The sequence below is a fragment of the Oncorhynchus kisutch genome, linkage group LG19, assembly GCF_002021735.2.
Source record: "Oncorhynchus kisutch isolate 150728-3 linkage group LG19, Okis_V2, whole genome shotgun sequence".
NCBI classification, from domain to species: Eukaryota; Metazoa; Chordata; class Actinopteri; order Salmoniformes; family Salmonidae; genus Oncorhynchus; species Oncorhynchus kisutch.
Genome location: NC_034192.2, coordinates 48,600,055 through 48,615,737, shown reverse-complemented (window position 1 = coordinate 48,615,737; position 15,683 = coordinate 48,600,055). Strand labels below are relative to the sequence as shown.

General features: G+C 42.4%; 1 long non-coding RNA gene across 1 annotated transcript in view; it reads left to right on the top strand.

The window, feature by feature from the left end:
* LOC116355089 (uncharacterized) overlaps nucleotides 1-15,085 on the top strand; it is a 33,173-nt gene extending 18,088 nt beyond the window's left edge. Inside the window, exon 2 of the long non-coding RNA XR_004204323.1 lies at nucleotides 11,540-15,085. This is a non-coding gene — a long non-coding RNA (uncharacterized LOC116355089). The remainder of the gene's footprint in view (nucleotides 1-11,539) is intronic.
* Nucleotides 15,086-15,683: the final 598 nt, after the last annotated feature.

Genomic DNA, 15,683 nt, shown 5'->3' with positions numbered 1-15,683 from the left:
TTGATTGAATATGTCCGTAAACACACCAGCCAGCTGGTCTGCGCATGCTCTGAGGACGCGGCAAAGGGATGCTGTCTGGGCTGGCAGCCTTGCGAGTGTTAAAACACATTTAAATGTTTTACTCGCGTTGGCTGCGGTGAAGGAGAGTCCGCAGGTTTTGGTAGAGGGCCGTGTTGGTGGCACTGTATTGTCCTCAAAGCGAGCACAGAAGTTGTTTAGTTTGTCTGGGAGCAAGACATCGGGGTCCGAAATGGGGCTAGTTTTCTTTTTGTATTCCGTGATTGACTGTAGACCCTGCCACATACCGCTTGTGTCTGAGCCGTTGAATTGCTACTCTACTTTGTCTCTATACTGACACTTAGCTTGTTTGATTTCCTTGTGGAGGGAATAGCTACACTGCTTGTATTTGGTCATGTTTCCGGTCGCCTTGCCCTGATTAATAGCAGTGGTTCGCGCTTTCAGTTTTGTGTGAATGCTGCCATCATTCCACGGTTTCTGGTTGGGGATGTTGCCGTGGATACATCACCACCGATGCACTTGCCATTCGCTCACCGAATCAGCGTATACATCAATGTTGTTGTTTGACGCTATCCAGAACATATCCCAGTCCACGTGATCGAAGCAATCTTGAACCGTGGAATCAGAGTGGTCGGACCAGCGTTGAACAGACCTGAGCACGGGCGTTTCCTGTTTTAATTTCTGTCTATAGGCTGGGAGCAACAACATGGAGTCGTGGTCAGATTTGCCGAAAGGAGGGCGAGGGAGGGCTTTGTATGCATCACGGAAGTTAGAGAAACAATGATCCAGACTTTTTCCAGCCTGGGTCGCGCATTCGATATGCTGAAAAATTTAGGGTGCCTTGTTTTCAGATTAGCCTTGTTAACATCCCCAGCTACAATAAATGCAGCCTCAGGATATGTGGTTTCCAGTTTACATAGTCCAATGAAGTTCTTTCAGGGCCGTCGAGGGGTCTGCTTGGGGGTGTACATGACTGTGATTATAATAGAAGAGAATTCTTTTGGTAATAATGCAGTGGGCATTTGAGTGTAAGGAATTCTAGGTCAGGTGAACAAAAGGACTTGAGTTCTTGTATGTTGTTATGATCACACCCCGTCTCGTTAATCATAAGGCATACACCCCCGCCCTTCTCCTTACCAGAGAGATGTTTGTTTCTGTCGGCGCGATGCGTGAAGAAACCATGGTGGCTGTACCGACTCAGATAACGTATCCCGAGTGAGTCATGTTTCTGTGAAACAGAGAATGTTACAAGCTCTGATGTCTCTCTGGAAGGCAACTCTTGCTCGGATCTCTGCTGGGATCCAATCCATTGTCCTGGGTGGTGGACCAAACATAATATCCGCATCAGGAAAGTCGTATTCCTGGTGGTAAGACTTAAGATTTCCTGGGGTAACAGTGTAAGAAATAATACATAAAAAACGAAATACTGCATAGTTTCCTAAGTACGCGAAGCGAGGCGACCATCTCTGTCGGCGCCGGATTTTGGTGCTGATTAAAGATACCCAGCTCCCGAGTGGCGCAGCAGTCTAAGGCACTGCATATCAGTGCTAGAGGTGTCACTACAGACCCTGGTTCGATTCCAGGCTGTATCACAACCAGACGTGATTGGAGTCCCTTAGGGCAGCACACAATAGGCCCAGCGTCGTCCGGGATAGGGTTTGACCACGGTAGGCCGTCATTGTAAAAAATAATTAGTTCCTAGTTAAATAAAGGTTAAATAAAGGTTCAATAAAAAACTGAGCCAGCGTTAATGTTAAAAAAAGAGTTCTACAGTGCCTTCAGAAAGTATTTAGACCCCTTGACTTTTTACAGCCTAATACTACTGTTATGATAAACTAGGAGTGGTGGATGGAATCAGGCGCAGAGAGCAGGGTTCAGTCGTTTGTCAAATTTATTCACCGGCGCAACAAAAACGGTCATGCCAACACACAGGGCCTATACAAGTTACCAGTCCAAACAACAGGACAAAAATAGTCCGGAGAATAAAGACACGAACAAATAACACCATCCAACAGAGTAACAAGAAACAAGCCGGCACAAATACCCAGCGGGCCTAGTGCCCTTAAATAGCTTACAAACAAACCCTAACACAAAACAGGTGTACCCAATTACCCAATAACCAAAAACAAACGGAAAGGTAATCGATGGCAGCTAATAGGCCGGCGACCACGACCGCCGAGCATCGCCCGAACAGGAAGAGGCACCATCTTCGGCGAGGTTCGTGACAACTACACACAATACCCCATAATGTCAATAAGAAACAGGTTTTTAGATTTTTTTGCAAATGTGCTAAAAATAAAAAATGGATACCTTATCTACATACAGTACCAGTCAAAAGTTTGGACACACCTACTCATTCAAGGGTTTTTCTTAATTTTTACTATTTTCTACATTGTAGAATAATAGTGAAGACATCTAAACAATGAAATAACATATAATGAACCATGTAGTATCCAAAAAAGTGTGAAACATCAAAATATCATTTAGATTTGAGATTATTAAAAATAGCTACCCTTTGCATTGATGACAGCTTTGCACACTCTTGACATTCTCTCAATCAGTTTCACCTGGAGTGCTTTTCCAACAGTATTGAAGGAGTTCCCACATATGCTGAGCACTTGTTGGCTGCTTTTTCTTCACTCTGCGGTCCAACTCATCCCAAACCATCTCAATTGGGTTGAGGTCAGGGGATTTTGGAGGCCAGGTCATCTGATACAGCACTCCATCACTCTCCTTCGTGGTCAAATAGCCCTTACACAGCCTGGAGGTGTGTTGGGTCATTGTCCTGTTGAAAAACAAATTATAGTCCCACTAAGCTCAAACCAGATGGGATGGCGTATCGCTGCAGAATGCTCTCCATTTTGGTTCAGTGTTCCTTAAATTCTAAATAAATCCCTGACAGGGTCACCAGCAAAGCACCCCCACAAGATCACACCTCCTCCTCCATGCTTCACGGTGGACTGCACTTCACGTTGGACTGCACTTGAAGAAACGTTCAAATTTCTTCAAATTTTCCTCAGTGACTTACCTTCATGTCTTAAAGTAATGATGAACTGTCGTTTCTCTTTGCTTATTTGAGCTTTTCTTGCCATAATATCGACTTGGTCTTTTACCAAATAGGGCTATCTTCTGTATGCCACCCCTACCTTGTCACAACACAACTGATTGCCTCAACACATTAATTAAGAAGGAAAGAAATTCTGCATATTAACTTTTAACAAGGTACACCTGTTAATTGAAATGCATTCCAGGTGACGACCTCATGTAGCAGGTTGAGAGAATGTCCTGGAGGGCAAGTCGTTTGCCCCCTGTGATGCATTGGGCTGCTCCCTCTGCTGTTTCCTGAAGTCCATGATCAGCTCCTTTGTTTTGTTGACGTTGAGTGATATTTTCCTGGCACCACACTCCCAGGACCCTCACTCGTCATTGTTGGTAATCAGTCCTACTACTGTTCTGTAGTCTGCAAAATTAATGATTGAGTTGGAGGGTTGCGTGGCCATGCAGTCATGGGTGAACAGGGAGTACAGGAGAGCGTTGAGGATCAACGAAGTGGAGTTGTTGTCTCCTACCTTCACCACCTCGGGGTGGCAGTCAGAAAGTCCAGGACCCAATTGCACAAGACGGGGTTCAGACCTAGGGCCCCGAGCTTATTGATGAGCTTGGAGGGTACTGTGGTGTTGAATGCTGAGCTATAGTCAAAGCAGCATTCTTACATAGATATTCCTAATGTCCAGATGGGATAGGGCAGTTTGCAGTGCGACCCACGACACTACATGTTATAGCTGGGACCCTTTGGATGACAAATTAGAGGAAGATTTTCAAAAAGTGAATATTTAATCTTTATATGTGAATGTATGAAACCGGTGGAAAAATATTTTGATGTGGGGCGCCGTCCTCAAACGATCGCATGGCATGTTTTCGCTGTAATAGCTACTGTAAATCGGACAGTGCAGTTAGATTAACAAAAATGTAAGCTTTCAGCCGACACTTTATGGACCTAACTGTTTTAAAATCCATATTATTTATTTGAATTATGCGCCATCCAGCGGGACACCGATCCTTAAGAATAGTTTTAAGTTTCTGCCTACAGGCAGGGAGGAGCAAAATGGAGTCGTGATCAGATTTGCCAAAGGAAGGATGGGGGAGGGCCTTGTAGGCATTTTGAAAAGCTGAGTAGCAGTGGTCCAATGTTTTCTCAGAGCGAGTGCTACAGTCAATGTGTTGGTAGAACTTCGGTAGCGATTTCCTCAGATTATCGTTGTTAAAATCCCTGGCTACAATAAATGCGGCCTCAGGATAAATGTGGTTTCCAGTTTGCATAGAGTCCAGTGTAAGTCTTTGAGGACTTTCGTGGTATTGGCTTGAGGGGGAATATACACGGCTGTGACTATAACCGAAGATAATTCTCTTGGGAGGTAATACATTCAGCATTTGATTGTGAGGTAGGTCGGGTGAACAAAAGGACTTGAGTTTCTGTATGTTATCACAATCACACCATGAGTAGCTAATCATGGAACATACACCCCCACCCTTCTTCCCGGAGACATCTTTATTCTTGTCTGCTCGATGAACTGAGAACCCAACTGGCTGTACAGACTCAGACAGTATATCCCGAGAGAGCCATGTTTCAGTGAAACAGAGTATTTTACAATCCCTGATGTTTCTCTGGAAGGAGATCCTCTCCCTGAACTTTAGCAAGTAATATACTCGGAAGCGGTGGGTGGTGTGTGCGCCTCCTGAGTTGGACTAGGAGTCCACTCCGAATACCTCTTCTCTGCCGGCGGTGTTTTGGATCAGCCTCTGGAATCGATTCAATTACCCTTTGGGGTACGAACAAAGGATCCAGTTCGGTAAAGTCATATTCCTTGTTGTAATGCTGGTAATGCTGGTGAGTTACTGCCTCTGATATCCAAAAGATATTTCTCGTTGTATGTAATAATACCAAAAAAATTCTGGGCTAGTAATGTAAGAAATAAAACACAAAAAACTGCAAAGTTGCTTAGGAGCTAGAAGCATGGCTGCCCTATCTGTCAGTGCCATCTAATACAGTCAGCATAATTTCCCCTGAAAGCAGGGTGAAGGAGATAAGAAAAGAGCATTTCATTGCCATGGCAATCCTGGTTCCTATCTGAACTGACATGAGCTAGCTAGCTAGCTACCCAGCTAAGATACCTAAATAGCTAGCTGACGTTAGCCAAATTAATCTGAATGATTGACTGAGCTAACAAACTGCAATGAACAAAAATATAAACACAACATGTAAAGTGTTTTTCCAATGTTTCATGAGCTTATATGCACAAAAAGCTTATTTGTTTACATCCCTGTTAGTGAACATTTTCTCTTTTGCCAATATAATCCATCCACCTGACAGTTTTGGCATATCAAGAAGCTGATTAAACAGCATGATCATTACACAGGTGCTGGGGACAATAAAAGGCCAATCTAAAATGTAAAGTTTTGTCACACAACACAATGCCACAAATGTCTCATGTGTAGGACGTTGTGTGGGAGAGCAGTTTGCTGATGTCAACATTGTGAACAGAGTGCCCCATGGTGGCATTGGGGTTATAGTATGGGCAGGCATTTTATTGATGGCAATTTGAATGCACAGAAATACCTTGACGAGATCCTGAGGCCCATTGTAATTTTATCAAGGTATGTTTGACCAACAGATGCATATCTGTATTCCCAGTCATGTGAAATCCATAGATTAGGGCCTAATGAATATATTTCAATTGACACATTTCCTCATATGAACTGTAACTTAGTCAAATCTTTAGAAATTGTTGCATGTTGCGTTTATGAGCAATTTTATTTTATTTTAATTCATCTTTTAAAAACTGTTTCACTTTGTCATTATTGGGCATTATGTGTAGATTGATGAGTAAAAACTATTTTTTTGAATAAGGCTGTAACGTGACAAAATGTGGAAAAAGTCAAGTGGTCTGAATACTTTCCCAATGCACTGTAGCTAGCAATGTCAGTTTTCCATGTCGTTATTCTATTGGAATGTTTTCTTTATTAAATTCCTTCATTGTTCACATGTCTAGAGTTTACATTGACAGAAGGGCACAACAAACTAAACCGAAATGTGTGTACAGTTGAAATGTTCATGAGATTTCTGCAGCAGATCATTTGTAAATTTGAAAAGGCTTGTATCTTAAGTGCCCACAAACAAGAAGGTCTGAACATAACCTGTCCCTTTGAAGGATGTTCAAAGACTTTTAAAGTCATCCTTCTGCTCCCATGTCTCCAGATATCAGAAACAGTGGGGTGTCAATCAAATAGCACCTGTTCACATATGTGACAAGAACTGCAACGTTTTAATTTTCATGCTTAACAGTTTCACGTGTGTATCAAGAATGGTCCACCACCCAAAGGACATCCAGCCAACTTGACATAACTGTCCACATGGGCAAGCATCCCTGTGGAACGCTTTCAACAGCTTGTAGAGTCCATGCCCCGACGAATTGTTCAGTACACTTAATTTTTTTATGTTTTTATTTCACCTTTATTTAAAAACTTGTTGAACCTAGGGGTCTTTTTTTTTTTAAATTTTGGAAAAATAACATTCCCAAAGTAAACTGGTTATTTTTCAGGACCAGAAAATAGAATATGCATATAATTATAAAGCTTAGGATAGAAAACACTCTAAAGTTTCTAAAACTGTAAAGATATTGTCTGATATTGAACTGATATTGATATTGAACTGATATTGCAGGCAAAAGAATTAGAAAAATCCAATCAGGAACGCAGCGGTTTCTAAATAAGAGTCCCTTCCTATGCTTCCCTATTGAGCCGTGAATGGGATATCAACGAGATTCCTTTTTCTATGGCTTCCTTAATGTGTCTAGTATCACAAGACATAGTTTCGGGCTTTTATTTTGAAAAATGAGCCTGAGCGACAACATTGCGTCAGTGTCCACGTGATGGCTCTTTGTGTATTTCTCGTGCAAACGACAGGTAGCCATTTTTCCACCCGGTCTTACTGAAAAAAGCTCTGTCCCGGTTGATATATTATCGAATAGATATTTGAAAAACACCTTGAGGATTGATTATAAACAACGTTTGCCATGTTTCTGTCAATATTATGGAGCTAATTTGGAATATTTTTCGGTGTTGTCGTGACCGCAATTTCCGGTCGTTTTCTCAGCCAAACGTGAAGAACTAAAGGAGCTATTTTTGGCTACAAAAAAAAAAATCTGGAAAAAAGGAACATTTGTTATCTAACTGGGAGTCTCGTGAGTGAAAACATCCGAAGCTCATCAAAGGTAAACGATTTAATTTGATTGCTTTTCTGATTTTCGTGACCAGATTGCCTGCTGCAAGCTAGGCATAATGCTATGCTAGGCTATCGATAAACTTACACATGCTTGTCTTGCTTTGGCTGTAAAGCATATTTTCAGAATCTGAGATGACAGGGTGATTAACAAAAGGCTAAGCTGTGTTTGAATATATTTCACTTGTGATTTCATTAATATTAATATTTTCTAGTAAGATTTTTTGTCCGTTGCATTATGCTACTTAGTGTCAGTTGATGACAATTCTCCCGGATCCGGGATGGGTAGAGGGTATAAATGAATAAATAAAATAAATACAGTAGGAAAGAGGTAGTTGTTTGGAAGGCAAGTTAAGAACAAGTTCTCATTTACAATTGCGACCTGGCCAAGATAAAGCAAAGCAGTTCGACACATACAACGACACAGAGTTACACATGGAGTAAAACAAACATACAGTCAATAATAGAGTAGAGACAAGTCTATATAGGATGTGAGCAAATGAGGTGAGATAAGGGAGGTAAAGGCAAAAAAAGGCCATGGTGGCAAAGTAAATACAATATAGCAAGTAAAACACTGGAATGGTAGATTTGCAGTGGAAGAATGTGCAAAGTAGAAATAAAAATAATGGGTGCAAAGGAGCAAAATAAATAAATAAATAAAATAAAATATATAGAGTAGGGAAAGAGGTAGTTGTTTGGGCTAAATTATAGGTGGGCTATGTACAGGTGCAGTAATCTGTGAGCTGCTCTGACAGCTGGTGCTTAAAGCTAGTGAGGGAGATAAGTGTTTCCAGTTTCAGAGATTTTTGTAGTTTGTTCCAGTCATTGGCAGCAGAGAACTGGAAGGAGATGCGGCCAAAGAAAGAATTGGTTATGGGGGTGACCAGAGAGATATACCTGCTGGAGCGCGTGCTACAGGTGGGTGATGCTATGATGACCAGCGAGCTGAGATAAGGGGGGACTTTACCTAGCAGGGTCTTGTAGATGACATGGAGCCAGTGGGTTTGGTGATGAGTATGAAGCGAGGGCCAGCCAACGAGAGCGTACAGGTCGCAATGGTGGGTAGTATTTGGTGACAAAACGGATGGCACTGTGATAGACTGCATCCAATTTGTTGAGAATGGTATTGGAGGCTATTTTGTAAATGACATCGCCGAAGTCCAGGATTGGTAGGATGGTCAGTTTTACAAGGGTATGTTTGTCAGCATGAGTGAAGGATGCTTTGTTGCGAAATAGGAAGCCAATTCTAGATTTGACTTTGGATTGGAGATGTTTGATGTGGGTCTGGAAGGAGAGTTTACAGTGTAACCAGACACCTAGGTATTTGTAGTTGTCCACGTATTCTAAGTCAGAGCCGTCCAGAGTAGTGATGTTGGACAGGCGGGCAGGTGCAGGCAGCGATCGGTTGAAGAGGATGCATTTAGTTTTACTTGTATTTAAGAGCAGTTGGAGGCCACGGAAGGAGAGTTGTATGGCATTGCAGCTCGCCTGGAGGGTTGTTAATACAATGTCCAAAGAAGGGCCAGAAGTATACAGAATTGTGTCGTCTGCGTAGAGGTGGATCAGAGACTCACCAGCAGCAAAAGCGACATCATTGATGTATACAGAGAGGAGATGAATTGAAACCATGAATTGAAACCTGTGGCACACCCATAGAGACTGCCAGAGGTCCGGACAGCAGACCCTCCGATTTGACACACTGAACTCTATCAGAGAAGTAGTTGGTGAACCAGGCGAGGCAATCATTTGAGAAACCAAGGCTGTCGAGTCTGTCGATGAGGATGTGGTGATTGACAGAGTCGAAAGCCTTGGCCAGATCAATGAATACGGCTGCACAGTAATGTTTCTTATCGATGGCGGTTAAGATATCGTTTAGGACCTTGAACGTGGCTGAGGTGCACCCATGACCAGCTCTGAAACCAGATTGCATAGCAGAGAAGGTATGGTGAGATTCGAAATGGTCGGTAATCTGTTTGTTGACTTGGCTTTCGAAGACCTTAGAAAGGCAGGGTAGGATAGATATAGGTCTGTAGCAGTTTGGGTCAAGAGTATCCCCCCTTTGAAGAGAGGGATGACCGCAGCTGGTTTCCAATCTTTGGGAATCTCAGACGACACGAAAGAGAGATTGAACAGGCTAGTAATAGGGGTGGCAACAATTTCGGCAGATCATTTTAGAAAGAAAGGGTCCAGATTGTCTCTAGCCCGGCTGATTTGTAGGGGTTCAGATTTTGCAGCTATTTCAGAACAGCAGCTGACTGGATTTGGGAGAAGGTGAAATGGGGAAGGCTTGGGCGAGTTGCTGTGGGGGGTGCAGTGCTGTTGACTGGGGTAGGGGTAGCCAGGTGGAAAGCATGGCCAGCTGTAGAAAAATGCTTATTGAAATTCTCAATTATAGTGGATTTATCAGTGGTGACAGTGTTTCCTATCTTCAGTGCAGTGGGCAGCTGGGAGGAGGTGTTCTTATTCTCCATGGACTTTACAGTGTCCCAGAACTTTTTTGAGTTGGTGTTGCAGGAAGCAAATTTCTGCTTGAAAAAGCTAGCCTTGGCTATTCTAACTGCCTGTGTATAATGGTTTCTAGCTTCCCTGAAAAGCTGCATATCACGGGGGCTGTTCGATGCTCATGCAGAATGCCATAGGATGTTTTTGTGTTGGTTAAAGGCAGTCAGGTCTGGGGAGAACCAAGGGCTATATCTGTTCCTGGTTCTAAATGTCTTGAATGGAGCATACTTATTTGAGATGATTAGGAAGGCATTTAAAAAAAAAAGAAAATAGGCATCCTCTACTGATGAGATGAGATAAATATCCTTCCAGGATACTCAGGCCAGGTCGATTAGAAAGGCCTGCTCGCGTAAGTGTTTCAGGGAGCGTTTGACAGTGATGAGTGGAGGTCGTTTGAATGCTGACCCATTACGGATGCAGGCAATGAGGCAGTGATCGCTGAGATCTTGGTTGAAGACAGCAGAGGTGTATTTAGAGGGCAAGTTGGTTAGGATGATATCTAAGAGGGTGCCTGTGTTTACGACTTTGGGGAGATCCTGGTAGGTCCATTGATAATTCGTGTGAGATTGAGGGCATCAAGCTTAGATTGTAGGATGGCTGGGGTGTTAAGCATGTTCCAGTTTAGGTCGCCTAGCAGCACGAGCTCTGAAGATAGATGGGGGGCAATCAGTTCACATATGGTGTCCAGAGCACAGCTGGGGGCAGAGGGTGGTCTATAGCAGGCGGCAACGGTGAGAGAGTTCAAATTGTTTGGGTACAGATCTGGATAGTAGGACAGAACTCTGTAGGATATCTTTTCAGTAGATTGCAACACCACCCCCTTTGGCAAATGTTGTCGTTTGGGATGAAAATGTCAGAATATCTGGTGGTCTTCCTAAACCAGGATTCAGACACAGCTAGGACATCCGGGTTGGCAGAGTGTGCTAAAGCAGTGAATAAAACAAACTTAGGGAGGATGCTTCTAATGTTAGCATGCATGAAACCAAGGCTATTACGGCTGCAGAAGTCATCAAAAGAGAACGCCTGGGGAATAGGAGTGGAGCTCGGCACTGCAGGGCCTGGATTCACCTCTACATCACCAGAGGAAAAGAAGAGGAGTAGGATAAGGGTACGGCTAAAAGCAATGGGAATTGGTCGTCTAGAATGTCTGGAACAGAGAGTAAAAGGAGGTTTCTGGGGGCAATAAAATAGCTTCAAGGTATAATGTACAGACAAAGGTATGGTAGGATGTGAATACAGTGGAGGTAAACCTAGGTATTGAGTGATGATGAGGGAGATATTGTCTCTAGAAACATAATTGAAACCAGGAGATGTCATCGCATGTGTGGGTGGTGAAACTAAAAGGTTGGATAAGGTATAGTGAGCAGGACTAGAGGCTCTACAGTGAAATAAGACAATAAACACTAACCAGAACAGCAATGGACAAGGCATATTGACATGAAGGAGAGGCATGCTTAGTCGAGTGATCAAAAGGGTCCAGTGAGTAGTGAGGTTGGTTGGGGTCACGGCGATTCAGACAGCTAGCCGGGCCATCGGTAGCAAGCTAGCATAGAGGTCTGTTTTTAGCCACCTCGTGCGTTTCCGTCAGTAGGATTAGTGGAGTTCTGTGTGGTAGAGGGGAACAATCCAATTCGCAAAAAAAAATAAAGATAGTTATAGAGGCCCAAGAACAAAAGAAATGTATGTCAGTATGTCTACCATTGCTCATGATTTGTTTTTGGTGATGTGTTCTATCCATAGGACCAAAGGCTGTCCCCAAGCCCTCTCCACCAGTTTTGTCAGAGTCCTCTCTGAGAGCAGGTCCCAGTTCCACATCCAGTGAGGTGGTTACAATTCCTTGGCACAAACTACTCTCTAACCTCACTCTTGACATGGAAGAAAAGAAGAGACCAAGCAAATCACTCGGAAGAGAGATGATTCGCATTGTCACTGCTGATCTACTGAGCAAAGAGACCAGGCCCGGAAGAGGAGAGCTGTGGCAAGTTGCAAAAGAGATTGTAGAGAAATATCCCTGCTTGATGTAGTCATTGCGTGCTATGAATATGGAACCAAATAGTTTACTTTATAATACTTTAATATACATATTAATTGGTTTTGTCCAAATACATTTGGCCCCATAAAATGGGAGGACTATGTACAAAAAGTGCTGTGGAGGAGGAATAATGATCTGTGCTGTTTTTCATGGTTCAGGTTAGGCTCCTTAGTTCCAGTGAAGGGAAATCTTAACGCTATAGCACACAATGACATTCTAGACGATTCTGTGCTTCCAACTTTGTGGCAACAGTTTGGGGAAGGCCCTATCCTGTTACAGCAATGCCCCAGTGCACAAAGCAAGGTCCATACAGAAACAGTTTGTCGAGAATGGTGTGGAAGATCTTTACTGGCCTGCACAGAACCCACAGAACCTCAACTCCATTGAATACCTTTGGGATTAATTGAAACGCCGACTGCGAGCCAGGCCTAATCGCCCAACATCAGTGCCCAACCTCACTAATGCTCTTGTGGCTGAATGGAAGCAAGTACCCTCAGCAATGTTCCAACATCTAATGGAAAGCCTTCCCAGAAAAGTGGAGGCTGTTATACCAGCAAAGGGGAAACCAACTCTGTATTAATGCCCATGATTTTGGATTTAAATATTTGACAAGTAGGTGTCCACATACTTTTGGTCATGTAGTATGTTTTCCATATATAAGAAAACATATATGCTTGTATATACAGGTACATGCACTATTTTAGCAACATTTCTGTATAAAAAGTGAAAAATTTACTGGCAAAAAATTACCGGGACAAATTCTATTATTTTACAGCCAGTTCCTTCAAATAAACTACAGAAAATACTGTATAAACACAGTGACTGTCCGTTAACATACGGAGCTGATACTGTATGAAAAACAAAGCTGTGTAAACGATTCCAATACACAACCTATCAAACCTGTAATTCAGATTGAATCATGATTGAATGTTATTTAACTGCCTTTGGTTTATCACATCTCCAAAACTTCACGCATAACCTTGATTTCCTCCATACAATAACTTTCCAATAGCCCCTGAGTTTAGATATGTATTAATCTTAGCTTATGGGCTAGAGAGGCCACTGGGGTGACCATCCACCAAAGAAGACATTTCAGCTCAACCATAACAGCTAAAGAGATTTCATCATACCCTTATTGTCCCCTCAAGATATGAATGCTACATTTACATTAATTACCTTGATTATTGGACACCCTTTATCCAGGACCACTGTACACACGCTGAGGCTGCGTTTAGACAGGCAAACTAATTCAGATCTTTTTTTTCACTAATTGGTCTTTTGACCAATCAGATCAGCACTGAAAAATACCTGATGTGAAAAGATTTGATGTGATTGGTCAAAATACCAATTAGTGGAAAAAATATCCGAATTGTGCTGCCTGTCTAAACACAGCCGTAGTTTTGTATCCTCCATCTCACATGGTCTTTGCCACAACTTAAAATTTCCCTTCACCAGTTCTTGCATTAGTAAGATACTAATAATTGTATTGCATCTAGTTTTAAAGAATTTAACTTTTGGCTTAATTCAACATAAAAAGTGGGCGCCCTACTATTGTACATGCAAGGGATATATTCACACTACAGGTACCATGTCAATACATTTTCAGACCATAGTGGCTGTGGATAAGCATTGTCAGGGTAGTTTCTTGGAATCACAACTTGAAGGAAATTCAATAACATGTTGTGAGAGAGCATACAACATATTGTTTTTATATTTTTTTTAAATGCTACCTAACATTCGAGGTAATTTAGATGAGGTTTTGTTATTAATATAGCACACTGCCATAACACGGTACTGACTACAACGGCAATGTGAATGGATTGAAATGAATGAGAACGACTGTTCTAATCTGGCCTTTACAGTACAGTATATCCCACCTTTTATGTATGTAGTGAATAGACTGCAGAATGGAGGGGAGGGCGAGTGCAGACAAACAGCCTGTCCCCTATTTATGTGAATTCATTTCATTGCATATCCACTTTGATCCGCTTTTGATATCCACAAAATACAGTCAGATACAGTTTATGACGATGGTTTATGAAAGAATATGGTTATCAGATGTTATCATTCTAATTGTTAACCTTTCAGCACCTAAATATTGATTTGGTGAAAAGGTTGTTTTAAAATCTGAAGTCATTCAATATTGATTTCAACATCCATTTTTTTTCTAAACAATTGCTGTGTATCACTTCAGCACATAGTTCTGTCATGCCTTGTACAATATCACTGACTGGTTCTGTCCCTTGGCTAGCTTTTTATCTGACCTGCTATTCATTACATAGACACCAACCCTCTCACATGCCACAAAAACATGATCTCAGATAAACTGTCAGTCTTAGTAAAGGGAAGGATGATAGGAAGGAGGAGGCGGTAGAGAGGACGGGGTTATGGCTTCCCCATCGCATCAGTGCAAGCCCTGCCATCACACAGTCTGTTTTGCTGAGCTGGCAGGCGGGAGGGGAAGCTCTGGGGACCTCTGAGCATGCTGCTTATCAGAGAGACACACATGGACCACAGATTCAATGACGCAATGAAAACCATGCCCTCTCTGATCACCCCGGTACCGTCTCAAATGGCACCCTATTCCCTATTTATTGCACCACTTTTGAACAGGACCCAGTAGGGAATAGGGTACAGTTTGGGGCGCAGACCCGTCCCACATATCTCTACCACCTCCCCCCTTCATCAGTTGTTTTACATAACAATGAACTGTGCTGCATCATAAAGTGACTCAGTTAATCAGACTGAAAGGGCTACTATAGTGAGCCCTACTTACTGTAATACCCCCTATGACCAAGTCTTTATTGAGACAGCCATTTGACTCTGTTCTGCCAGCACCATTGAGAGGGCTGGCCTTGTCTCTCACATAGGAGACTGAGGACAGTGCAGACTAATGTACAGTAATGTGTCTGGCTTAATGGCTTGCCACAACACATACATGTATTAACAAACATTTCCTAATTTGCTGTTAGTGATTTGTTGTCCATGTGCCCAAACTTGTTTAATCCCTTTTCCCTGATATATGAACCTGAACAGTAGAGGTTCATGTCAGGGTCAAAGGACATAACGGACTCCTTCCTCAGCTCATTATGAAGCTAGTTTAATGGATGATCGAGTTTGACAGGAATCTGATTTACCAAAAGTAAAAATATGGAAAAGTACAATTATGAAGATGTACAGTAGGTGTGTGTACTGAATGTATAGCAGTGAACTGTTAGCACAGCTGTGTCCAATTAAAAATGTAACAACTCTCAGTCCTTCTCTGTGTGTTCATGCATGCATATGCTCACGAAAGATAACACATTTTTTGGGTGAAAATATGGCAATTAAATCGCAGTAGGGTAAGCTTTTCCCAGCGCCACATGTGTTCTGGGATTCGCAGTCTCGAGGCAAAAATGCTGTAAGCACATTGCATGCTTGTTTTTGTGTACCAAAAAGCTGAATACATTATGTGGCTGGAAAAAGAGTACAACATTGAATCACAGGAAGGCCACAATGGTGTAGACCAGGGTATTGGTTATTTGGGAAAATCCTGATCTTGTCTGATCTTTGGCTGAAGACCAGATGCAGACTAGGTGCCAAAAATAACAAACAGCAAACCCAATGTGCAGTAAGTCGGCAGGTTTATCACTTCCTACAGATGTGGGGTGGTGGGGTGTGGGTTGAAAAATGTCACCAACAATCGTCTTGTCAAAGTGACTCTGGATCAGGAAGATATATTTGTTGAAATGACAGACCACAGATAAGGTCACTTCCCATTTTCCTGAGGAACTCTCTCTCAGATAAAGATCTTGCCTATTTTAATCCTTTTCCTTGGAGCAGTTCAACCTTCACATACATACACTACCGATT